Raw genomic sequence first — 27,500 nt, 5'->3', positions numbered from 1 at the left:
TATTTTGCTGGGTGAAGGATGCACTACAGCGGTCACAGGAAAAGGGACGCTCCCCTGTATGCGTACGAATGTGTCTTTTGAGGTTCGTTTTCAGAGAAAATGCAGCTGGGCACAGGTGGCACTGGAAGGGGCGCTCGCCCGTGTGTTTGCAGAGGTGTCTTTGCATGAGCTCTTTTTTCGTGGTCGCATAGCTGCACCGACGACACGAATGCAGTCCACCTTGTACGGACACAAGTGAATGATACGCCTCGTGGGGTGCCGAAGACAAGGAACCTGCAAAACCACAGAGACAAAATAGAGGCAATGAAAGCCTTACATGCATTGTGTGGAACTACACAAGAGCACTAGGCAATAAAAAAAGATTAGTGCACTTGTAGATGAAATACATAATCACCTTCGCATAAGTAAGCCACATGTTACTTGAGCAATAACCCTGCCACGACGACATGGTCACAGTTTCTTTCTCTGTTTGTAAATGCTATGTCCAACAGATGGAAAGGCCTCCAGTGAATGTGCAGAAATACAATACTGATGTAATTCTGGTACTATATCTAAATGACAACGTTTGTTCATAATGCGCTAATAGATAAGGCACCAGCCCAGTAGAACATTTATTGCACTTTTTTCCCCCATAGAAACACCTATAAAATACTATTGCAACCAAAAAGAAAAATTGGTCTTTCAACGCATGCAGCATAAGAAACAAGATATGAGTTTACAAGGTTAATATAAAATGAACTCCAAAAAATATGAAAAAAGGGAAACAAATTATTGAGAAAGAATAAAATTATCACAGTTTGGTGGTTAGAAATGCTGGCACATTTATGAGAAATGCCAAAGAAATAAATTATGCGTACTCGCGCTTTCTACACATTTCCCACTATTGTTTCAAAACAACTTCAGTGACAGTAAAATGATTGAATAGAACATAAATAAGCTATGCATCATATAATATTCCAGGCACATACTCGAACAAACATACAAGCACAAATTCTACTTTTTCTCATTACTATATTAAAACCTTGTTAGCTCGGATTTCACGAGACTTGACAAAATATCTGAATCGACCAAATACCGAACTACCGAAAATATTAAAAAGCTAATATTTCTCATATCAAAACATTTATTATTTCTTTATCAATTAGTAAATACTCCGCTTATTTTGCATAAGAGGAGTTAAAAAGTCGCAACTTTCATCATCCTGCAGTAGAAAAAAAAAGAGCCAGCGAAAAACCTCACAAAGACAGCGAAAAAGAACAACTACACAGGACAAGCACTAGACTTGCAACCGATTGATTATTGGAGAATTGGGCACACCCCCAGACATGAAAGAACAGCGCATGCGTAAACAAGGACCATCTGAGCCATATCAACCTTGGGCACCTAACTGTCCATATCATGAAACGTGTGAAGCTATGATGAAATTTAAAGGGACACTGAAGGCAACTAATAAGTCTATGCTGATCGTTTAAATAGCGGTCCAGAAACCTCGTAGTGTACTTTTGTGCCAAGGAAGGGCCTATTTTGAAATAAAATCACGTATTGGTGTTCCGCATCGAGTTAGCGCACTTCAAATTACCCGCCTCAAGGAGAGGACCGACTGGAATGACTCGCATCACTATTGCCTTGCACAATGTTGCCCGGCTTTAGTGCACTAGTAGCAGCAGACCGAAAGCAACAGGAACAGCAGCAACAACAGCCACTGATCAATTTCCCGCCATTGGCTCAGAAATTACTTATTTTGGTACAACTGGGCCTCCCTAGATAGCACAACCTGTGCAGCCTGACCAAGCAGAATTTAAATTTTTGAATCACTTGTGCCATTCCTTATTAGAACCGTCCGGCGGTTCTTTTTTTCCAATACTCAAACAGAAACCCCACCGTGGTGGTCTAGTGACTAAGGTACTCGGCTGCTGACCGACAGGTCGCAGGATCGAATCTCGGCTGTGGCGGCTGCATTTCCGATGGAGGCGGAAAGGTAGGCCTGTGTGCTCAGATTTGGGTGCAGGTTAAAGAACCCCAGGTGGTCGAAATTACCGGAGCCCTTCACTACGGTGTCTCTTATAACATGGTGGTTTTGGGATGTTAAACCCCACATATCAATCAATTATTCAAACAGAAACGATCAAGTGGCATTTTATTGCGTCTCTTGATGTACGGAAGGTTTTTATTTAGTGCGGTTAGATCGATTACTATTGATTAAATGTAGGCGGTTCATCTGATGTCATCGAGATAATTTTGAGAATGTCCTACTGAGGCATATGTGTTCTTGTGCATTTACTTTAATTTTTCTGTAAGTAGGACACTGTTGTTGATAACATTGTCGTTTTAGATGTCATATATTGAGCTTTCACTCTGAGGTAAATTGTTATTTGACATTATAGTCCTTTTAAGGCTTGGCTTACCAGCTATCTAAAACCCAAACTCTTTCTCTGCAAGTAAAACTGAGGGCTCACTCACACGTGACGATTCGCCCCGGTTCCTCATTTCAAAGGCCTCACAGATTTCAGGATCAATCTTGTTTCTACCTTCGCCAATTACGATCACCGATTTGAAATCTGGGACGCAGCCGCAGCTTTTGAAATGCAAAGGCAAGTTTCCACGAGTGTCTGGGGGCGGAGGGAGGAGATAGCGGTGTTCACGCAGCCTGTCGTTCAGACATCGGCTCGTCTGGCTGATATACACAGTTGCATGACAAGAGAATTAGGTATACTACCGAAACAGCCCATTTCGTGAAGACGTTAGCTTGCTTCTTTCCGCAAATGCTGCTCAAACTATTTTTCTGCATTGCTATGCAATAGCAGTCTGGAGAGCTTACACGGTGCAGATCGTAATTGTCAAAATCAGCGATCGTAATTGGCAAAGCTAGAAAAAAAAATTGAATGCGAGATCTCTGAGGCCTTCGCAATCAGTTAGCGGGGCAAATTTTCATGTGTGAGCAAACCTTCGGTTTTCCTCAAAGAGAAAGAGTTGGCATTTATAGATAGTCGGTAAGGCATGGGTTAAATTTCATCATCGCTTCACACGTTTTATGACATGGCAGTCAGGTACCCAAGGTTGACATGGCTCAGATGGTCCTTTTTTACACATGCGCTATTGTTTCATTTGTGGGGGTGTGTGTAATTCTTCAATGAACATTCAGATGCAAGTCCAGTGCTTGTCCTGCTGTGGTTGTTCTTTGCTGTCATTGTGTGGTTTTGCAATGGTTCCTTTTCCCTATTACTATGAATCAACTCGCCCAGAAAGCTACGTTACTAATCATCCTGAAACTTCTTCCACAAAGCGACGAAGCTAGAAGATCCGCCATCTTTAATAAGCCTGAAAGGTGTTCTGCACCACACCCTTACCTACAGCCACTGTCATTACCAGTACTACGGGCGCACAATTTTTCCCAACGTTATATGGCTGGCATTTCGTGCTCAGCACTCTCCAATGACTGTACGAGTTGTTTGGGTTCAGGCCAAATATGACCAAATTACCAGAGCTTCACGCCATTAAACAATGCAGATTCTGGCCTCGACCAATAAACTTGTTCAAATTATCAAGCTATTACTGTACAATGAGTAAAGACAATGACTATTGCATTTCTAAGACTGTCCTCATATACCAGGACGGGAAAATAAACTTTCATATATTACAAAACAGTGCAATCAGCTCAATACATTACTTTCACTTTAAGCATCACTGACAAAAAAGGCAAAAGCAAATATGAATGATCGAATCAAGAATGGTAGATTTTTTCATGATAGAATAATATGATAAAGATTTAGGCAAATTTCAATGGTTGTTGCTAAGTAAATGGAACTGCAAAACAATAAGTTTATTTGCCACATCAAAAATTTTGTTGACAAGAAAGCACAACCCGCACAAACACATGCATCAATGTTTGAGAGGGCAAAATGCATAATAAAGTAATATCAGGTTGCCACTACTAAACTCTTACATTGAACAGTGTAAAATCAAAGAGTCACTACCGAGTGTTGTTGTTGCTTAGATACAAATTTCTTCTTTTCAGCACATGTAGATGTGTAAAGAAGTGGATCAATAAATGCTTCACATCAACCAGTCATTTACAAAACAAGCAATACTGCTTCACACTGATGAAACATAACCATCGCAAAGAAATTCATTATACACTTCCTCCCTATTTCGATGGACAAAGAGAGCCAAAACTGAATAGTCGATTTCACTTATTTCAATGAAGCTTATTCTATGGAGCAGTCCACGGACATGGGCCACATCACCACCACATTCCCACATTCACAAAATATTAAGCAGCAATGTTATCATGAAATAATTAATTATTTCCAAGAGGACACTGGAGCCATGCCTTTCTGGCAATATCCAAAGCACGAGACTTGTTCATTTCTTCATAAAGGCATGGACACATCTGCAAAAGTACACAAACAACTGTTAAAACAAGCACAAACAACGCAGTACACTCAGCATTAGCTGGGCTTCATCAAACCTCATTTTTTATTATTGTAATTGAGTGAACCTTTTTCATTACCTTGTTGGTGCCTACTTATTTTTTTAAAAGACAACCTCTATACAGAGGGCACTTGAATTTGAGCATTTGAATTTGGAAGAAAATATAATAAGAAATTTAACATTGAAGTAGTGAATTGTAGCAGCATATTAGATATGAAACAAATGCTTTGCGAACCAAACCAATGAGCTATGTGTTCCCTCATTATAGCACAAAATATGTCGGTAGATTATATTAAACAGAGGCCCTGTCGCTAAATAAAGATCGGTGCATCAACTGTTGATGCCAGGCAATCAAATGTGTAGACAGTATCTTTTATACATTGTTGGACGTTCAAACTTGCTGTGCACCCGCTAAATGGTCTCAAGTGAACTAGGTCGCCACAGCACCAGCCCGATGTTTACTCGTCGCTTGAAATTTCTACAGTTCCTCACCGACTTGGCGAATCTGAACTTCTGGGATGTCACATGCTCTGTCTCTGATGCACATGGTTCTGCCCAGTCCTTCCTGACTCGACATGTGGACGTCATGGACTGTCTGCCATGGGCACGCCATATCACTTCAATGTGGGACGACACCTGCGCATCACCCTTCGAGCTACCACAAGTCAGTGTTCACGGCAACCTGTCAGTTTGTCTTTCCGTAAACTGTGAGCGCAAGGGAACACACACAACAAGCAAAGAGGCACACAGCATGAGCGCTTGTGCTGTGTGCCTAGTTGCTTGTTGTGTGTGTTCCCTTGCGCTCACAGTTCGCTGAACGATCATACACAGTATTTTAGAAGATCCCGTTGAAAATGCTAGTACGCTGTAGTGCAGCATTAACTTCTGCGTTTAACAATACATTTAAAATTACCTGCCGACAAATCGAATGCGTCCACAGGCTTGAAAAAGTATGTAGTGACTATACACGACCTGTCATCCTAAAGGTTTCTACCACGGGGGAGGAAGCCCTTGTTATTAAAAATGCATTTAAACTGAAAGGCTTAAATGTGTTTACTACAGAAAATATTTTTGCAAATATTAGACACATACAGATGAAAATTTGAGAAGCTTGACTTTATTTTTGAAACAACGGCTCTGAGGTGACATTAAGATACGATCATGCGTTCATTGACAACATAAGTTATAATTGAGACGACACCTCGAACTCCTTAGCGAAAGTCTCATATTCAGCACCTGGCTCTCGATTTTGAGTACCCGCATCTTCGAATCTTGCCTCACCCACTGCATGATCTCAATATAGCCTTCATGAAAACCTCGTGGTCCTGAAAGTCAATGCTTGTAGTATTGTTAAAAAGCTTCCAGATCTATTGTCTCTTGTCGCAACTAATACCTCTCATATCATTGGCATCATAGAGTCATGGCTTCATTGTAACATTTACGATTTAGAGTTCCCTCGCCTGTTTCATTATCGTACTTAAGGACAGGGCACAAGGCATTGGCGGCGGCGTTGCACTACTTATCCGGTCATATATCCTGTTCTCAATGCTGCCCTTGCCTACTGAAACAGAATCCTTCTGATGTAAGGTCTACTTAAATGATCAGTGTACTGTAGTTAGCCTTGTATATCGCCCACCCAGATCATCCCTTGAAGTTCTTCATGTCCTTGCCAATTTTACGTGCAATGTAAATATTGCTTTAACAAGATTTATCTGTATGGACGATTTTAACGCTCTCAACATCCATTGGCCTTTTCTGACTGTAACGGGTCATGATGCTGCAATATGCCATGAATTAATACATATTTCTCCATCCTTCAGGCTTATTCAAGTCGTCTGATGTCCAACTAGGCTCAATTCTATCCTAGACCTAGTTTTCTTAAGTACAGATCTAACTGACAGCAACTTCTCTTGCAAAATAGTTGAAGGGTTCTCGGATGATAAAGTCGTCTTGTTCACACTTTGCTATCCCATGTCCAAATCGCCTTATACATTCAGCAGCTTCCCCGATTTTGCTCGTGATGACGACACTTGCACAACTGATATTTTAGCTCCCCAGTTTAATACATGTTCTGCAGTTTCTGACAGTCAAGACATATATCTTGTCTTGTTAATTACTTTGAAGATCTTGTGAAGTCGTGCATCCAATGATTTGTGCCAATTAAGACAAAGAAAAGCCATGCTGATGTTCTTTGGATTACTTGAATTATTCATGATCTCTAGCATTTATCTCGTCATGCCTGTCGACTTAGGCACTCCCGAAGATCTAATTATCCCATTGCCCTAAACAGGCTTCAGAGTGCCAAGTATCAACTCAACTCAATGATGAAAACAGCGAAAGGTTCATTTTATTGCATCCTGTTGCATGATCTGTTAAGGACTAATCCACGCAAACTCCGTTGTTCTATTTTGCCTCATGCTGCATCACCTCTTTCTTCGAATTAGATAATGACATCATAACTGACCCACCAGCTATATTTAATGCTTTCAAGACCTATTTCCAGTCTGCATTTGTTTTTAACAACACCATTCTTTGTGAGGTATTCCTCATTCTGAAGAAATCATGATTTTGAAATAACAAATTAATAAATTCTCAGCTTTATCTTAAAACTGGAAGTAAAGAAATGCATCGGCCCGGACGGGATGCACAATGCATTCTTAGTTCGCTACTCCTTATGGTCATCCAAATATTTAACAATCATATTGAATAAATCTATTTTCTGGCACTGTTCTGTCTTCGTGAAAAATGGCTCTCTCTCTTTAAATCTGGCGATAAGCAGTCTCTATTAAATTATAGAATAATATCATTTTATTCTCAATCATGTAAAATGTTACAACATATCACTCATAAACACATTACGCTTTTTTGGGAATCAAACAGATTACTATCTCACAGACAAAATGGTTTTAGACGTGGTTTCAGTGCAACAACGCAATTAGTTGAATTCACGCACGATATTTTGCTTAGCCTTGATCATGGCGACCATGTTGATGATATATTCATCATTTGACACAGTTTTACATTCTAAACTCCTTGCTAAACATGTGATATTAAACAATCCTGAATTCGATAAGTGTCCATCTAGCTTTTTGTCATCTCGCTTTTAGTTTTTTGTTAAAGGTGAACCAACTCTGCTATTATTAATGTAACATCGGGTGTGCCACAAGAGTCTGCTCTTGGGCCTTTAGCTTTTGCGGGAATGACTTGCGTGCTCACGCCTCCTCTCCCGTTCGTTTTTATGCCGACGACTGCACTTTATATAAAATAATTAAAACACACCGCGACCTTTACCGCTTGCAGGAGTCATCTGCTGGATATTGCAATCGGTACAAAACTTAGCAAACGAATATTAACTCTAAGAAAATCATGCTTGGGTCTTTTTGTAATACATCACCCTCCGTTTTTCACTACCCTTTTGGTAATAGTCCAGTCAGTAGGGTTTCCGAATATAAGTATCTCCGTGTCCTTTTCATGGGCCAAGCACATTGACTATTATTGAAACAAAGCATTAAAAAAACTCTGCTACCTATGCCGCACTCTGTCCAAATCCCCAAAAGGCACAAACCTCCTCTTATATCAATCGATAATTCGTCCTGTAGTGACTACACATTCGTTTCCTGGAACCCGTATAAGCAGTGTAAGATTGAAAGTTTGGAGGCAGTGCAGAAAAAGCAGCAAGATTCATATTAGATGGGAGGGTAATATGGTTTGACGAATATGACACACTGGTCAAAACATGAATAATGTCACCATCCCATTGCATACCTCATTAAACATTTTGAGCCAAACAGTGGCACACACCCACGGGTATGTGGCGCAGGTTATTGACATTGTATCTACCAAGTAATGGCGAGAACCCACTCGGGCAATTTTAATGCGTGAGCATCAAGAAAAAAATTACGGCATATTCACGGGGTGAATGATGATGAATGGGCGAAGCTCCAGAGGGATTCATCGGTAAACTATGAATCTTCCGTGTAATTCGCCCAGTCGATCATCATGTAAAGACGTGAGAAACGCTGTGTGTGTATATACACAAATCAACTTTTATTTGTTCTTAAACGATGGATGGCTTGCGATGTCCCTTGCCTCGCGTGCTCGCACATCGGGATTCTGTCTGCGAGCGCGCGCTGCTGTCGCCTTGCGCTCTCTCCGCTGTGCAGCCTTATCCATCCGGCGACTCCGAGCGCGCGCCAACAGCGAACGGATTTTATTACAACGCTCCCCCTAGCGTACGTCGCCGCACTAAATCGAACGATTGCCTTCAACCAATGACACGCGCCATATGTGACATCATTCCTATTTTACAAGATCTCGCGTCTTTCATCAACTACAAGTACCGCTTTCTAGTTTATAACATCTTGCATCTTTTCATCATCAGCTACAAGTAACACCATCTAGTAAACACTACAAGAACTAAACGAGAGGTGGCTACATACAGGAGACGGTACCGCCATCTAGTGAACACTGCAAGAACTAAACTAGAGGTGGCTACATACAGGGGACGGTACCGCCATCTAGTGAACACTGCAAGAACTAAACTAGAGGTGGCTACATACAGGCTACAGGGACGCACAGCCCACACCCTAAGGAGCTTCGCCCCTAAAAATTGACATCGGCAGCGTTGACCGCACGAATGCAAACAATAAGATGTCAAGGTCCCAGCAGGAAACAAACCCCAGCATTCTGTGGGGTAATCAAGTATTCCACCTTCGAGCCATGGCAAGTCTCCGAACTAATATTCAAATAGACATTAGCGATTGTGAAACGTATATTGTGGTTGCAGGGTTGGCTATTCAACTTCATAAATTTTACATTTGTGCTCCTATGCTACAACCATCACGTCGGATTATTGTCAATTGTAGTTAGGTTCCATGCGCTGAAGTTGATTCATGTAGCAATGTCCAAAGCTATCCTCGCGGGCACCAGCGCTCCATATTAGCTCATCACTCCTGCATTTGCTAATAATCATGTTCCCGTTAGGATCATTGGGCAAGTGATAACAAGAACATGAGGGGTTTAACATCCCAAAACTGTGATATGATTATGAAGACGCCATAGTGGAGGGCTCCGAAAATTACGACCACCTGGGATTCCTTAACGTGCATCTAAATCTGAGCACACAGGCCTGCAGCATTTTTGCCTTCATCGAAAATGCAGCCACCATAGCCGGAGGCGATCTCGCGACCTGTGGGTCAGCAGCTGCGTGCCTTGGCCACTAGACCACCACGACGGGGCTCATTGCGCAAGAGCAAACAACTGGTTATGTAAACATCTGTAACTCTTCAACATATGCCTGTGTGCGCAACATTCACCCAAATAGTTAGCGTAATTTTGCGACATGTTGCTCATTCAAAAATTATAACATGGTCACCTTTCCTTTGCATGCCCCGCATAACGTTGGCTTACAAGAAATGTGGGATCTGCCGAATTTTTTTTATTTGCATGTATACCCTATCTTTCGGTCACGCACAAGATCACGCAACAGGACCAGCAGGGTTGCAAAGGATTCAGAGAGAGACACGCCAGACAGTTTTCAGTGCTCAAGTTCAAAGATTTGGCAACAAAAGCTGCAAAGGCAATCCACTACATTCCACTGGTTTTTATTCTCAGCATGTAGCAAGGCTTACTGGCGTAAAAGCTACATTGCCTGCAAAGCAGCAAGAAAGTGTAAAATCTATAAATTTCTTGATTATTTGCATTCCTAGTTTATGAAGAGCAATACGAGCCATTACTTATAACTAAAAAGCTTGGTTGTAAAAAAAGTCCGACCAAAAATTGTTATTTTACAGAATGTCATGGTACAAAACAAAGTAACATACGAGGTTTCTAAACTGCCATTTTAACAATAACGGTCGACTTAATAGTTGGCTTTAGTGTCCCTTTAACTCCCTGACAAAAATTATTTGCTATATTAGTGTAAAAATCAATCTTGTCTTCATGTGGTAGTAACACAGACGCCATCATGAGTGATGATACAGTACACAAGAAGTAAAAAGTCACAGCTTTGCCACAAAGGCAAAGCAATGAACGCAATAGCAACAAATTAGAAGGTCATGCACAGAATGGCAAGTAGATCTCACGCGCAAATGACACACAAAACGTACTCACAGGTACAAATGCACACGAATAAGCGTCTCAGTTGTTACTTTGCTCTGTCTGAAAAGCGCGCCCTTTTTGCAAACAGAGGCTGTGCAATGATTATAGTGACCTCTGTGCGTCCTGTAACTACAACAGAATCGTTCCAGTGCAAGCCGAACGCCAGCCAAGATGTATAATACTCCCCACCAGAAGATTAGGGTGCGTGAGAGATCATCCAATCACTTCCTCTCCGCGAGCCAATGTACGCATAAGAGATGAGAGCCGCCGCACGCGCATTGCGCCATACTGGTGATAGATAATGCTGAAAACATGATAGCTCCCCCCCCCAGATGCCCTCCAGCAAGCGGTAAGTGGTAGATATAGATAGCTTGCTGTTTGAACGTTGAAGGAGGTACCCCTCAGTAGCTAAGTAGTTAATGCCTCGCATTCACGACGCGGAGGTCCTACGTTCGATTTCGCGCGCCAGAATCTTTTTTCTGGATTTTTTTTTTTTTTTTTTTTTTTTTTTTTTTTGGCAGGAGGCATTGCCTCGAAGATTTTGTGCGAGCAGGAAGCCGCCAATTGAAAAGAGAGCGACGTTTCTGGCATAGTTTTTCTAGGAGGCGTTGATCATACACTGCAACTTATTTCCAGTAACTTTTTTCAGACGTCGGCAATCATACTAGTACGCACAATTATGTGGTAGTAAACACGCTTGAGTAATTGAACAAAATTTGCTGTCGCGTGAGTAGTGCTAACAGCTCCTTTCAAATCATAATGCACTTTTCTGCAACGCACCAGTGTATTGCGGCAAAGGTGGTTTAAAGAACACTAAAGTCAAATACCAATTTACGTCAGAGTGAAAGCTCAATGTATGACAACTTCTAAAATGACAATATTATCAACAACAGTGCCCTACTTACAGAGAAAATAAGGTAAATGCACAAGAACACATGCATAGCTGTAGGACAATCTCAAAATGATCCCGATGATATGAGACGAACCGCCCACAATTAAATGACTAGTAATCGATCTAGCTGTGCTAAATAAAGAACATTCCGTGCATCAAGAGATGCAATAAAAGGCTGCCAGTTCGTTTCCGTTTGATTCATGGAAAAAAAAACCGCCAGACGTTACTATGGGGAATGACGCGACTGATTCAAAAATTGCAATTTCGCGTAGTTACATTGGACAGGTGGTGCTATCTAGCGGGGCGCAGTTGAATAAAAAAACGTCTGCAATCTCTAACCCAAAGGTGCGAAATTGATCAATGGCCGTTTTTGCTGCTGTGGCTCCTGCTGCTTTCCGTCTGTTGTTGTTGTTGTTGTTGTTCTGCTATTGTTAGTGGCGCATACCCACTGTGGGGGATTGGCCAAGAATCGAGTGGTTTTAAAATTTACTGTTGAGATTTGGAATGATAGAGGTATAACAGAAAGATTACTGATAGCCTAGGCAAGTGTGGTCTTCTGCAACTAACACAGTAAAGCCGGGCAACACCGACAGGAGTCGGTCCAGTCGGTCCGCTTTTGAGGCGGGTAATTTGAATTACGCTAACACGATGCGAACCACTAAAATGTAATTTTATTTCAAAATAGGCCCTCCTTTGGCACAAAAGTAACACTACGAGGCTTCTGGACAACTAGTTCAACAATCAACATCGGCGTAATAGTTGCCTTTGATTGATAGTTCCCTTTAAGCAGCGCTTTGCATGGGTTAGAACAAGGCCAAGAAATTTTCAAACACCGCTACGCCTCCTTCCCCTCCTCGTGTTTTTTTTTTTTATTTACAATGAGGGGTTAGGTTTAGGACACATTTTGGCTCGCTTGCAAGGCGTGTTCTACCAGATGAAGTAACAGCGGTGCACGCCCGTTGGTCCGGGGACCGCATCAGATATATATCGCCGGGACGACTTAACTAATGCAACTTCGAGACAGAAAAGATGTTTCATGTGCCGTTGCTGAGGGGATCAACGTGGTCGCTGGCAACGCCAGCGTTCGCAACATGTCAACTCTGTTCGTGTACGGAAAGCGAAGTATGCGCTTCCAACTCTAATTCATTACATTGTTCCTTTTTGTGCCACTCGTTCTCACTTTGTCTTCTTTTTTTGGCAAGGTGTTGCACCTTTTAATATTTATACTGATCCTGCACATGTATTATTTTATTTCTGTATTGTTTACCCCTGTTCATACTTGTACCCATCCTGCATATGTATTACATTTGTTGTATGTTTCCCACCCCTTATGTAATACCACCTGTAGGGGGTCTTTAAGGTAATAAAGTGAAGTGAAGTGAAGTAGTTACTAACATTCCGTAGCCGCTTTTGCCGACTAGAAAGTTCATGCTTCCCGCGAAGCATTTGTGGCTACGGCAACGCATTTTATGTCTTGAAGTTGCGTCATCCCGCCGGTAGGTATTTGTTGAGATGAGTGGACCGATGGGCGCACAACTTGGTTTTTTTATCTGGCCGATCACGTCCCGCGAGTGCCTTGACCTAATGGAATTAAGGATAGCGGGGTTAGGCTACCCTGGTTTAACGCTAGGGATCTGCATGCTTGGAATGGTTTATGACTCAAATTGTAGATAGACAATGTGGCCTCCGTTTCTCGCTGAAATTAGCACAAATTAAAAAGTTTTGAGGCAAGTCGGGCATTTTGGCGCAGCTGAGTGCAAATTGGGGAATTGTATCAAATTGGCGCAATCTGCGCAGCTGTTGCACCCCTGGGTTGTGTGTTAAAACATCCACATGTCACGCAGATCACCCGGTTTCAATCCCCACTCGGACCCAAACTGGGTGAGATCCCCACTCTGGACCAGTATTTTTTTATTATTTATTTTAATTGCATCGTTCTCGTTTTCTTTCGGTCACTCAGATCATTTTTTGCTCATAACCAACGACACCAATACAGACACAGAAATTTCTGCGAAACGAGCTCTTTAGCACTGTCGCGTTAATAGTGCTTTTTGACTAGCAACTCTCCTTAGAATTGCATATGCCTTTTCAGTTAAAGTAATGGTGTGGGTCCAAGTCTTCGTGAAGAAGCACAATATGTTGCAGGTGCAACTTCCTAGTGTACTGTACAATCGCGTAAAAAGGCGAGTGCTCAGAATTTCCGTAATTATGATATTATCCACTGGTAACCTGTAACCCTTAATCTCACGAAGATGAATTAAAGGACAGTACAGTAGGTACATGCTGTGAAACCAAAACTAGAAAAGCGCCACTTGAGATACTACCTAAATGTAGTAACTGACTTAGAAATAAAGTGATGCTTCCTCCAAGCATGGTGTAAAAATCAAGATATTCATAACACTGCTCTAGATGATTCATACAGAAATTGTACTTACTAAAATAGGTACTGTCTGTATCTATGTAAAAAAAAAAAGGCTTTTAGCCATTGAGCCCAAAGCTACAGAAAAATAGCCAACGAGTGCAAAATGAGTGAGTGCAAAAGGTGCAGTACAGTGTAAAAGAAGCACTCAACAGAACAAGAGACAAAACACTTATCTTTGGTGTGTTCACATACTCAATGTGCAACAGCTGGCTGTGCTACATGTGGTTTTTGCCTGCGTTACAGCAAGCCGCGACAGCAGTAGACGACAGCCTACGCCCCTCAAGTGCTCTGCACTTCAAAAAAAAAAAAAAACATTTCATGTGGAAAAGGAGAACATATTTAAATAAGTGACATATCTACCTTATGCATTATTGGTGAGTCCCAACAAAAAAACTTGTCTTTCACTAAGGCACTTTTGAAATTGTAGATTGAGAGCAACCATGATGAAAGACGGTATGTGTGGCTACCCATTTTTTAAACCAAAACGCACGAGTGTCAACTGCTAAGTAAGTAAGCACAGCCTACTGCCATCCCGTGTCCGGCTTCTGGAATGGCGCGATAAGAAAGCTGCACAGAACTGTTCATTGCGGCGCGCATGCACGTATTCTAGCTCATTGTGACGCTGTGCTTCGTTATGCGGCGCTTATCAACTAGAGTGTGGATTCTCGTGTGCTCAAGTTACAAAAATTTAATTTAAAAGCAGCTTATTCCACTTAATATTGAGGTAGAAGAGTGTTCGGGACGGTGGGTCTGTCACCTGTGGTTCCATCAAAAATGAAGGAACAATTGGGAGTTAACATTCCAGTCCTGGAAACAATCAATATATGCACTGCAATCACGAAGAAGGTACAGTAAAAGCTGACACTCTTACGTTTAAATGTGCATATATATACCATACTAAGAGGATGGGCGGACGACCCATCCTCTTAATATGGTATATTCAAATGCTCCAAAATGCCAATATGGCTATTCAAATGCTTCAAATGCTCTACAGCTCCGCTGTAGAGCATTTGAAGTGTTATTCAAAGGTCTCTGCCGGCAGAAAGTAATCTTTTCATCCACCTCTCTTCCTTTACATTACAATTACTACGCAAACCACCCCTGTACTTAGCTCGGCATCACTCTGTGTTAGTTATCATTAATATTGTGTATAGCACATAGCAAAATGAAGCAAATGTAAGACTGATGACTGACAAACATAACTGATAAGCACTGGAAGAAGACAAATAAATAAATATAGAATACAGAAAGTCTGATGGGTCTGCTAAGTTCCACACGACTTCATCCACAACAAACATGCCCATGTTCTCAAGCTGACTAGCCTTACCTGAATTGTGGCAAAGATTCTATGATTTAAAGCTGTTCATATGCAGTGCTGGTGATGCATAATAGATTTTTCAATGCAGTTCAAAGAGAAAATATTGCATGCTCCCCTTCAATTTCCCATTGTTAAGCTCTCTATTACAAACCACAATCCAGACTGCCAAGACTGAACATGCTGCCAAGACTGAAGTTGGAGACCACGAGTGCACATGGCTGTTGCTGGGGCTGCTGCTTGTAGGGTACACTTTGATAGAAATGTCTGTCTTGGTAGCGACTTATGTCTTGCAGCGTGCTTGCAAGGCAGGATATGCCATGCAAGCTGTAGGATTTCTGGACACGGCTATAGCTGTAGCCTTGACTGGAGCTTTCATTGAAACTGATCGGGGAGAGAGCAGAAGGCTTGTGGAAACGTCCATGCAGTGTTTGAAGCGGCCAAACTGTTCAGAGGGCAATTGAAGCTGCGCAAATACTTTGGCTGCACCTGCATGAAAGAGTCCAGTCAGGAGTTTTTTATGCATGCTAAACGCTGCTGCACTAGAATTAAATAAAGTGTCTGAAAAGGCAGAAGTACGTCATCCAAAAAAAAAGACTTATTCCTTTGCTTAAAAGTAGCCGTAATGATAACAACATCTGTTCCTGTACACCCGCCACAAGTGTTGACTTTTGAACATCAGAAAAAAGGGGGTGGGGGAGGGACCAGCAGAGCACAGCTCTGCATCAGTGACGCGTTTACAGCTACCTCCACTCTAGTAGCAGTGGAGGGGCTGGTCGATTTCTATGCCTCCATAATTTCATCCTCTATTTCTTTCTCTCTCTCTCCACATCTTTCTTCCTATCTCTCTTTCCATCCCTGCATCTCGCTATCACTTTTTATTTCTTTCTCTTGCTCTGTACCTTTAACTCTTTTTTTTGCGATTCTCTCTCTACATATTTCTTTTTTTTCTTTTTGCCTTTAATTCTGTGTCACTCTTCCTATTTATTTCCACAGTATATTCTACACTCTTGTCCTTTTCCTCCTCCTCCATCATAGCCTCTCTACTCCGCTTTCTAACTTCCCCAACTAGCTTGCTATTTGTGCTCACTTAGCCGCTCCCCCATGGTGGTATTTTTATTTCATTTTTTTAGAATACAATTGCATTGACCCCAGTCAGGACAAAAGAAAGTGATTTACCTCCCGACATGGTCTTGCTCGTGCTGCGTGTAACAGCGGTAGTGCTAAATAGACATTCACAATATAAAAGAACATTGCATACAAAAAGAGTTTTGAGAAATCATTACACGAAATATACATATTCACAAACAAAGCCATCAGCTTTCCAACATAACTCAGCACTACATGTATGTTGGTTCAAATCCCTCCTTACGAGAAAACTTTTCTTCTTGGATTTCTCCCCCTCTCTTTTTCAAAGAAAATGACAATATCTGGGGGTTTTATGTCGTGAAAGCATGATATGATAGAGAGACGCCGTAGCAGAAGGCTACGGAAATTTCAACCATTTGGTGTTCGTTAACGTGTACCAGCATATCGCACTACACAGCCTTTAACATTTCACCTCCACTGAAATGTGACCGCCACGGACGGGATCGAACCTACGAACTATGGGTCTCACGAGCTTTTGCAGCGAAAGCTGTTATGAGATCACTTTGCGGGTCACGCGCAGTTGCATGTTATCCTCCGCCACCGCTGTCGTCGGTGTCCGTAACCACATCGCGCGAAATTAGAAAAAAAAAAAAACCTTGCACCAATGACACAGTGGGGCTTCAATCTAGGTCCGCTGGGTGCCAGCCCAATACTCTACCACTGAGCTACACCGGTGCTTGTGCCTTGTTGTCAAACTTGCCTCAGGCAGGCTTGATGTCGGGAAAGCAATCGCGTTAATACGACTTATAAAGCCTTTTACAACAGTCAAAGAACAACCAGTCGTCGCACAATGGGAATAGCGTAACGAGTGGGCCGTCATATGCTCCAAACCATTACAAAAGCTTGTTCTTGTTCCCCTGTTAACTGTGGTGCATACGCACTTCAGCCTTAATTCCTTATCGTTGTCAGCCACTGAATGGACAATCGGCACAAAATTCCTTGCAAGTGTTTAGTGGATACCACGCATCTCAGAAGAAAGAAGAAAAATAGCATAGCAAATGCCAGCCTACTACCCAAAAGTTTGTTATTAATGCCCTAGTGGGTACTAGGCAAGTTTGCTTCCAGTAGTTGCCCAATGAGTGTTTTGAAAAGGCTCTGAAAGGCCACTCTTCTAGCTTTCGGTGTGACTGTGCTGCACCTACTGCGCAGGCCGGGTGTTTTCATCTTATACCATGACCATATGGCTCTCTTAGAGACTACAAAAAGACGGGATATGAGAACATCACATGTGGATTAGCGAAATAAATCGCAATTTGCAGGGGCTGTATGAAATAGGGCACACTTTAGTACCAGGCAAAATCATGTTTTTGCTATGCTTAGTCTCAAACGTGCACTGAACACAGGAAAAGTAGCAAACTCCAGTATGAATATGAATGCACTTCGAGACAGTTGCTCCAAGTAAACGCCACTGGACACACGCAAAACTGGGATGGATGCTCGGCGAGGTGAATGCAAAGATGCGTTTTCATGGTTCTCCTATCCTCGATCCTGTGAGTACACTGCCAGCAAGAATGCAGTCCATTTGGTACGGACACGAGTGAATAGCACTGCACATGGAATGCCAAATACCTGCAAAGCAACAAAGATAGCATGAGGGTAATGCAAATCATGTGTCACACGCTGCATTACCCTCATGACCCAAAAAAAAAAAAAAAGTGCTCGCACGACGCTATATCAAGCCAGCGCCACAGCCTCTACATCAAGATGAAGGTTGACGGCCATGGAAGTGTACTCAAAGGCTTCAAAGCGTTTGACTGATGTTATGTTCAATCATTATTTCATGGACGTGAATGAGCAAGAGAGAGAGAGTGTGCGTGTGTGTGTATGCCTCTGTTTACACTTGAGTGAAACGACGCCACTTTCAGTCTGCCAGCTATCACTGGGGCATCTTTCATAGTGCCGTTAAAACGACGCCAACCGTTGGCCGATCATAGGTGGAGGACGCCATCCACGTTCTTGCTCCCGGTTTTTAATCAGCTGATGTCGGTCGACTCGCGCGACATGCAAGAGGCGCGCGAGGCCACACTAGCCGTACTTGCGTGCCCAATTCGTTCCCTTTTTGACAACATGGATGAGTCGTCTGGTGTCTTCTTTTGAACTATTGGCAAAATAGCAGTAGCAGAACAGCCGCATTAAGAACATCCTGCAAAGGAGATTGTGGGAAGGAGACCAATGTACCTCGGCCGTCCATAACTCATGCTTGTGATCAATGAATATTCACCTAGAGTATGAATGCTCGTGCATTGAAGTATGCGTGAGTAGACATCATTATTAATGCCAGCCGACATAAAACTAATACTACAGATAAACCTGAGCACATATCACCAGAGGTCGGCACTAAAATGTGGAGCTCGCACAAACTAACTCATGAATTATATTTTGAGTAAAGGACTCGCTCGCACTCAATCTCACCAAGGTATCATTCACCTAGGTTCACTCAAACTGAGAGCTCAATCAGAGCCTGAGCCAGTCTGAATAAGTTGGCCAATAAGTGGGTTTGCGGATCTATGAATGTGGCCACCAAAAGTTTGAGAAGATGCCTAAATAAAAATATGTGTTCACTAAGGCAACTACGAAGTTATACTTAACAAGAAACTCTCATTGTGCCAAATGATGAACTGGGAGACTATCCCAGGTACACTGCTTTTCCCCCGGAGTTGCATTAGAAATGAAGACGACAGAGTTCAAGCAAACACTCCACTCAATTCAACAACACATAGGCATTGCAGGTACCAACGAGATACTCGCAAGGACTCTTTTTGAACACGGACAGAAAATGCTGCCTATCAATGATAGAGGCTCCAGAGAAGACTTGAACGAAATACTGTAGCGCTGTGTGCAGCCTGGAATTTACAATTAATTTTAGAATTGTCCTAATAATCCCTCCCTCTTTTTTCTACAAATAATTCTACATACCCATCTCTACGGCCAATTACCAAGCAGCCACGAAATACAGCAACGTGCCCAAGCACACAATCAAACTGAAAGTAAGCAACATTTTCAAAGGGGAAAAAAAAGTGCTGATGAAGAGACGCATCTTTTTCAGTGCACTCGCTACTACAAGAGGAGAGAGAATGCACATGAAACATGTGAGAAATCCCCACGACCTCTCTCACATTTTCCGGATTAGAAAACTTTTGCTACATACAATTCGTAAAGCAAAATACGCTAATTGTAGCGACATGCACTATTTCGTCACAACTCAAAAACATATTGCAGGAACCCTTTCGCTGTCACAGACTTACTGCTATGCTATCGCGTTGCCTCCCATGTAGTGTCAGAGCTGTGCAGGCAAATCCTCCCCACATGCCATACTCTATGGGGCTAGAATTAATATTAAAATAATATGCGGAGTTTTACCTCCGAAAACCACAATATAATTATAAGGGGCATCGTAACGGAAGGCTCCATTCACTAATGTCTGTCATGGTGCCTGAAGCTGCACAACATTTTGTGCTCCCTTTCTTCACCCTTCCGCCACCTTGTGGGGTTTCGCAGAACTAATTTGTATTAATTACTTTGGTACATGTGCTTTGAGTTGTCGATGAATTCGCCCTCACGATGCCAGCTTCTTCATTAGTTCAATTGGTCGAGTGACCGCCCCAGAAAGGTCCCGGGTTCGATCCCCGAATGAGGACGAATTTTTTAGCCACTAAGAAGCTTTTCTTTCTGTGAAATCCGTATTATTTTCTTGTGGCTTCACGCCACCAGCAAGTAGTAGTCTATTTCTCCTTTTTTAACTTTTCCGCCACTTTGCGGGTCTCCACAGCACCCATTTGCATTAAATGTAGCTTAGTGCTTAACTTCCACCACACCTGGCCCTTGCATACTCTTTTTGCAGGAAAGTCAAAACGCAGACGTCAAAGACAGTGAAGGAATATCTCTCTACATGAGCCACCTGTGTTAATGATACCACATTTAAATTGTCCCTATACAAAAATCAAATAAAAATGTCTAAAATGATCCTAAAACATTTTTAAAGACATCACTGAGTGGCTCGGCTGAAATCAGTGAAGCTAATTCGAACAAAAAGTTGAGGATAGCACGTCTGTATGAAGGTAGCTTTCTGTAATTAAAAATTAATGAGTACCATCGCAGATGAGCAGTCAAGGCTAACCCGCATATTCTGCGATTATCAGCCAATAAACCATAAACTGTGGCCGGCATGCTCCACCATTTTGTCGATCCCTGCATGCCTTCGCATACCCCACATCTAACCTGATCAGTTGCACATGCGACGTGTTGAATGCCAAGTCTGTGCAGATCAAAAAAAAAAAATATGTGATAAAGCTTGCACTGCAGAAAACGCTGTAAGGATACACTGTGACCGGTAGCTATGTGCATGATTGTAGCCTCATAACAGTCTAGACACTGCGCACAGCACTAAATCTGCTAGTGATCTGGACGACTTGCACAAATGCTGCAATGCCTTCGTAAAAAATTGTCAAAGAAGTTCCAAGTACTCACATAGACTGCATAAGTGGCATTAGCTTAGCAGGCAAGCAACAAAAAATCTACAAATTTGCAAAAAATGTATCCTCTTAAGCAATCACTTAATATGTAATATGATTATTGTCACTGAGTCGGCCAAAGGGCATGTTCAAATAACACAGTCATTGTTGGAAGCACCAGAGCTGAGAAATTCTTAAATGTAAAGCAGCTATGCTGAAACATTAGCTTTGATGAGAAATCAGTTTTTAAATCAAGTACTCACTGAACTGTTTGAGGAATGGCGATGCGGAGTACATTATTTGCACATGTTACCACAGTTTTTATTGCACTCTACGGCACATTGTGGCGTTATGACTCTCGTATTGTAATTATTCAACGTAAGATTGGCAATGGCGCTTACTGGCATTGCATACCTTGGATATTGGTCACAACGCTATGATGACCTGCAGTAAAATTAACCAAGGAGACACACACGCAGCGGTTCAACCGGGATCACAAACACACCCAAAAGTAATCGTAACTCCCGTTTAGAGCCTATAAGAGCAGCAAATGCTGGATGTAGCACTAAGGCACACGGCGACAGTTGCTATGGAGGTGTGTTTCTGGTTATAAAGACAATAGACTTTCTTCGCGACCTTGGACGGCAAAATTTTGTTCTGTCTGTACATTTATCTGTTTGTCTGCGGCAACGATACCCCAAATAGCCTTAAACGATACCTCAAACGGCCAACGCCATCCGAAGCGCCCACCAATATTGCTCAAGTTTCAGCGTTCATACTTGCGCGATTGTCAATTAAAAAGCAATTATTACACATATATGGGGCAGGATAACAACACGTCAATGTTTTGTATGTGTGTCTAGATAAAGCACACACAAGTAATTCTAAGGACCTTAGCGTTTATCAAACTGTGCTAACAGTGCAACACGATGCTCAAAAAGGCAAGTGTCTTCAATGCTTTGCCAAGACTAAAGCCCTTAAAACTTCGTGAAGTAGCGACGTACGTGGTTATTCACACGCCTCTTCCGACCTCTCCGAGGCCGGCACCGCGTCGGTGTTGGCCAGATGCCGTCCCGTGGGATCGCTCTCCGTGTTCGTTTGTTTACAATCGCTCGCGACTGCCATCTTTGCTCTGGAGGCGCGGACTTCTTGGGGCGCATCGTATCTGTTTTGACGGATACGAACTTGTCCTCCATGCGCGCTGGGCTGTGAAATACTTTTCATCCAAGAATGACTTCGCTGTTCGTTGCTGTGAGTGGTTGTTGCGCCTTCTGCTACCAGAATGAGTCTAGTGATGGGCGAAAGCTCTTTATGATACCACTTGTTAAGCGCAACGAGCTGCAACGAAAAACATTGTTACGTAAAATTGGAAATGAGAAAATCAGGCCGACATTTTTTTACCCTCTTTGCGAAGTAAGTTGCGCGTTTCTTATTATGAGTATGGTTTGATGTTAGCTTTTTTTTTTTATTGCGACAAAAAGTTGCCTTTAGGGCATAATATTTTTGCATGTTTGTTGAATGTGCCCCGTTAGACCGGTGCTGTGTGTAAAGTGTAGTGTCTTGTGGAATGTGTTGTCATGTATCCAGCGGTTGTAACTGGTTGTGTCAGTGTAGCGAAGGCCGGCTTCAATGCCTGCTCTAATGCCGTAGACAAGTCACAGTAAATTGTGCAGGACGTCGCAATCTTTCACTCAGGTTTTCTTCATGGGGGCCGTTTTTTCTTTTCTTGTCAATACATGGTTACGTGTTCTGCTTGTCACTATACGCCGACTGGTTTGAGTTCGCGATATTGGTTTGTGCGCTTTGAATGTACACGAAAAGACTCTCGAAATTGTGGTTGCAAAACTTCAGAGATTTTGCGTTGCTGTTTGGAATAAACAAAACTGGAGTGCAGCAACTCACATTAAGACTGGTACTCTCCATTGGATTGTGTTGTGCGCTCTTATGTTTCAGGGCCAATTGCTCTTTGTGGCTCTCTTACGTTGCCGGATCAGCTGGGGGAATCGCGATGCAAGGGCATGCAGCTATGCGAAGCGTGCATGCCTTCGAGTCATCGGGTGCATCGTTTAGGAATCTCATACATACATGTCGTTTTGCGTGATAGTTCATTTGCTATTTGGTGTGAAGGTTTATATCCGCGAGTGGAGCTCTCGGGCAATAATCGCGTATGGTGGCATGCTAGTTCATTCATATGCTAGCTCACTCTTTCAGCGATATAGTTCGCATACGAGATACGTTCACAAGGCGCACTTATGAAATATTATTGGTGCTTCTTCCACTTCACAAAACAACTACAGCTGTTCCAGTTTATCAACTGTGCGCCTTCTGACACATTATTAAGGCCTTAGATGCCTCACCAAACACTAAAATTGGCTGTCGACGACATCGCTGTCCCGGATTGACAGCATCAACGCGAGTTGTCGCTTTCACTGCATGACAGTCACTGTGAATGTTCTGTACACATATTGTGTACCCTATATACGGCGAAGCTTGCACCAGCCATGCACTGAGTAAGGAAAGAAAGTCGCACTGTCTTATCGGGTGCTATCGCGCCAGCTAACAAAGGTAAGTGACAGCAGCCGCGCATGAACGTTTGAGCAATGTTATTTACAGTGTAAAACTTATTCGGAGACGCCCTAAACGATGGGCCAAGAAAAAAACGGTGGTTCTCACTAACGATCACAATTTTACAATTAAAAACATACATACTAATGGGTGATGTGCACAAAGTTAACATCTGGTCACGGCAACACCAAGTGACTCGATAAAAGCGTGATCACATGTACGCGTAGCGCATGGCACTAAACAGAGCTGTCGCGGGCCCTCAGTGCGCTGCCTGATGAGCAGGTGCTCTTGTCGCGAAAGGGCCTCTGCTACGCAAGAGCAATGCAGGTGATGCCACGTTCGAAACGAGAGTGCGAAGGAGAGGAGACCGAGGAAAAACGAGAGTGGAGGAGAAGAGTGTCGCTACTTTACGAAGTTCTAGGGGCTTTAGCTGAGACGACACGGTGGTGGCACCTGCCCGTCGTTTTGCGTTCTACAGCCATAGAGTTTCTCGCAATCATACTTAGAGGGAAATCTGGCGTTAGTGCTATGCATGTGCCATGCATGTAGCTCCTGCGTAATGCTTGCATTTTATCACAAAGGTAAGCCTTAATTTACTTTTATTTTTTGTTATGTTCATGATAGCTATCGTAAGAATTCTGATTAGCGACTTTTTTTGCGTTTCTGGTGCTCATAATATTTTTTCACGGAAAATTTACTCCGCGTAATGATCGCATCCCGAAGTTGGAGTCCATTTTTTTGAAAAAAAAAAAAAAAAAAAAGTGTGATCATTATGCGAGTATATACGGTACATATCTCGTGTAGTGAGCGAAAAAACTGTGTGTGACAGTTGCATATCTCTAGTCCAAGCCGAAAGGGGACTTTCGGCCAGGGGACTTTGGAATGGATGGGCTGATCGCACACCAAGACAGAGGTGGTCTGTTCTATCCTACATAGCAGCTTATCAGAGCATTGCATGCTCTTAAGCGGTATGTAGACATTATGCTGTCCGACCACAAATTTTTGCGAAAGCCTCTTGAGGAGTGCATGAAGCACAGCATCAATATTGTGACAAATTTACCTGTCTTGCGATGTGATCAATGTGATGAAAGCCGCAGGATAACTTTTGTGGAATTGATATGCAAAAAATTTATGAAACCATTGCTTTCTAACTACGCATTTGACATCACTGATCGAAATGCAGTGGCCACGTTATATAAAAAAAAAGGCCACTGTCGCACCAAGTGCTTAACTTTGAATTGTTTATATGGAGTGATGCATCTGGTGTCTCTTTGCTTTTTTTTTTTGCTATTGAATATATAAGAACAAGGGTGACAGAAAAATTTCAACAAAGAAGTGCCTTATGCACCACAATAGACAGGGATGGATCAAGTGGCACAATGGCTCCAATTTCACAACGAGAGTGGGAAAGGGCTGAGAAGAGGGTTCCAAGTAGTACATCAGCAGGCCCAGATGGCATTCCAATTACGCTAATAAAGACATTGGGTCAGATGTCTAAACAGACTTTGAGAGAGGTAGTGAGCAGAACAATATTCGATGGTGAAGTCCCTGATGGATGGAAACTTAGCAGGATGAGCATGCTCTATAAAGGAAAGGGGGACAAAGATGACATAAACAACTACCGTCCTATAACAGTGACATCAGTGGTCTACATGCTGGCGATGCAGATTATAAAGAAAAGACTGCAGGCATGGATAGAGGATGAGGGGGTGCGGGGGGAACTGCAGAATGGGTTTCGGAAACACAGGAGGTTGGAAGACAATCTGTTCTCACTGACGCAGTGCATCGAAATAGCAGAAAAGGAACTCGGGCCCCTGTGGCTAGCATTTTCGGATATCAAGGGAGCGTATGATAACATGGTTCAAGAGCACTTGTGGGTAATACTAGACACAGTGGGTGTGGAAGATGGAGTCACTAATCTTTTAGAGGAAATCTATAAAAGTACCAAGGTAGTTATAAAGTGGGAAAAACAGGTATCCAAGCCCACAGAGGTGAAACGGGGACTTAGGCAGGGGTGTCCACTATCACCCTTGTTATTCATGATGTACCTACAAGGATTAGAGGCCAAATTAGAGGGAAGTAGACTTGGCTTCAACCTCTCTTTAGTCAAACAAGGAAAACTCATTGATCAGGCACTACCAGCATTAATGTACGCAAATGATATAGTGCTAATGGCCGACAACAAGGAAGATTTGCAGAGATTGATGGACATCTGCGGTAATGAGGGAGATAGGTTAGATTTTAGATTCAGTAAGAAAAAAAACAGCAGTCATGATTTTTAATGATAACGAAGTTAGTGAGCTTAGAATACAGAAGGTCACACTAGAGATAACAGATAAATACAAATATCTGGGCGTATGGATAAGCAATGGGACCGAGTATCTGAGGGAACACGAAATATACGGGACGACTAAGGGTAACAGGAATGCAGCAGTCATGAAAAATAGGGCACTGTGGAATTACAATAGGTATGATGTTGTGAGAGGAATATGGAAAGGGGTCGTGGCTCCTGGGCTGACGTTCGGCAATGCGGTCTTCTGCATGAGATCAGAAGTTCAAGCAAGATTAGAAATTAAGCAACGTGGAATAGGTAGGCTTGCTATAGGAGCTCACGCAAATACACCAAATCAGGGAATACAAGGTGATATAGGATGGACATAATTTCTGGGCAGGGAAGCTAGCAGCAAGATAAAATTTGAGAAGCGATTGAGAGAAATGGTGGAGTGGTGTTGGGCTAGGAAGGTATCCAGATACTTGTACATGAAGAATGTCGATACAAAATGGAGGAAGCGAACCAGGAAGTTGACTGGTAAATACTTAGAAAACAGCAGGTGGCCAAACCAAAAAAAAACTATCGGTTAAGAAGAAAGTGAAGGAAACGGAGACTGACATGTGGAGAATTGGCATGATTAAGAAGTCCGCACAAGGGATCTATCGAACTTTTAAGGAGGAAATTGCCAAGGAAAGGATCTCTGATAATACTCGGGGTAGTTCTCTACTGTTTGAAGCCAGGACGGGAGTGTTGCAAACCAAGACATATCGGGCCAAATACGAAGGGGTAAACACGGTATTCAGTACGTGTGGAGAGGAAAAAGAAACTGCCGAACACTTGATAATGTTCTGTAAAGGGCTTCATCCTATAGTTCAGGATGATGGCGCAGAGTTTTCCAAAGCACTGGGGTTTAGGGACAGGGAGGGCAAAATAGACTTTAAACAGGTAGACTTAACTAGAAGGAGGTTATTTGATAGGTGGCTAAAGTCAAGGCACGAGTGAAAATTAAACCCTTCACTGCAAAGTAAGAATCCTCAACCACACTATTTAAAGGGAAAAAAAAGATAAATCTAATGATTAGTTCACCAAGTATTACGGCTAGGTGGCGCTAGCCGCCACCCGATCTAAAGAGTACAGCCACATCCATCCATCCATCCTCGATGCGCTCGTTCGCCTTCGCTGGACGCATCGAGACTCTCTAACGCAGCGCTTCCAGAATACAATTCACCGACTTTCTCGCACAGAACATCAAATCAAAGTTTTGTTCACTCTCTCTACACGCAACAATATCGTCTTTCGGCGACATTTGCAGTGAAACATGCAGATACGGGGCTAATTATTTTGACCTAGTGCATTCTAGACCCTACAGTGGGTGTTCAAAACACTTTCCGCTGTGGCCAAGTTGAGTGTCATAAGTTAGTGCTAGAATAATGCATTACATACTTTCCAATTGCAATGACATACCTGCGTCTTTGATAATTACCCACGCACGTTTCTTGGGGCTCGAAACTATTAAACCACACTCCAAAGAACCGCTGACTTTGTAGAGAAAAGGAACAAGTAACATGCCTCACTTTGTTTGGAATCATGAAAAAAAATAAACGGCAGTACGTCACCTGCGAATGTTAGCTGCTTCTGCTTGACGGTAATTACACACATTCCTTCGTGCCGTCCACTCTGTGCATTTGACGTTCCGCGTACCATTGATACCACGAATCCTCTCGTCACTGACGCGAGTGTCTTCAGCCACGGCAGCTGCCGTGGTTCGGCGAACTCGGCGAATCTCCGCAATGTCAAAGCCACATTGGCGCTTCAATAACGGCGCATGAAAGTTCTCAGACGAGTCAACAAAATGAAAGTGGCGGGCCCGTCTACCACCACATGCGTGCCTTTTCTAGGTGTTC

General features: G+C 42.7%; 1 long non-coding RNA gene across 1 annotated transcript; it reads right to left on the bottom strand.

Moving 5' to 3' along the window:
- LOC119175612 (uncharacterized) lies at positions 1–27,500 on the bottom strand. Its single transcript, XR_012888046.1, has 3 exons — positions 27,213–27,500; positions 4,924–15,648; positions 1–4,390 (listed from the first exon to the last, which is right to left on the bottom strand). It is a non-coding gene; the product is annotated as an uncharacterized LOC119175612 (long non-coding RNA).

This window comes from Rhipicephalus microplus, chromosome X, assembly GCF_043290135.1.
Source record: "Rhipicephalus microplus isolate Deutch F79 chromosome X, USDA_Rmic, whole genome shotgun sequence".
Lineage (NCBI taxonomy): Eukaryota > Metazoa > Arthropoda > Arachnida > Ixodida > Ixodidae > Rhipicephalus > Rhipicephalus microplus.
The sequence above is the reverse complement of the archived record's forward strand: the minus strand, read 5'-3'. Positions and strand labels throughout refer to the sequence as shown.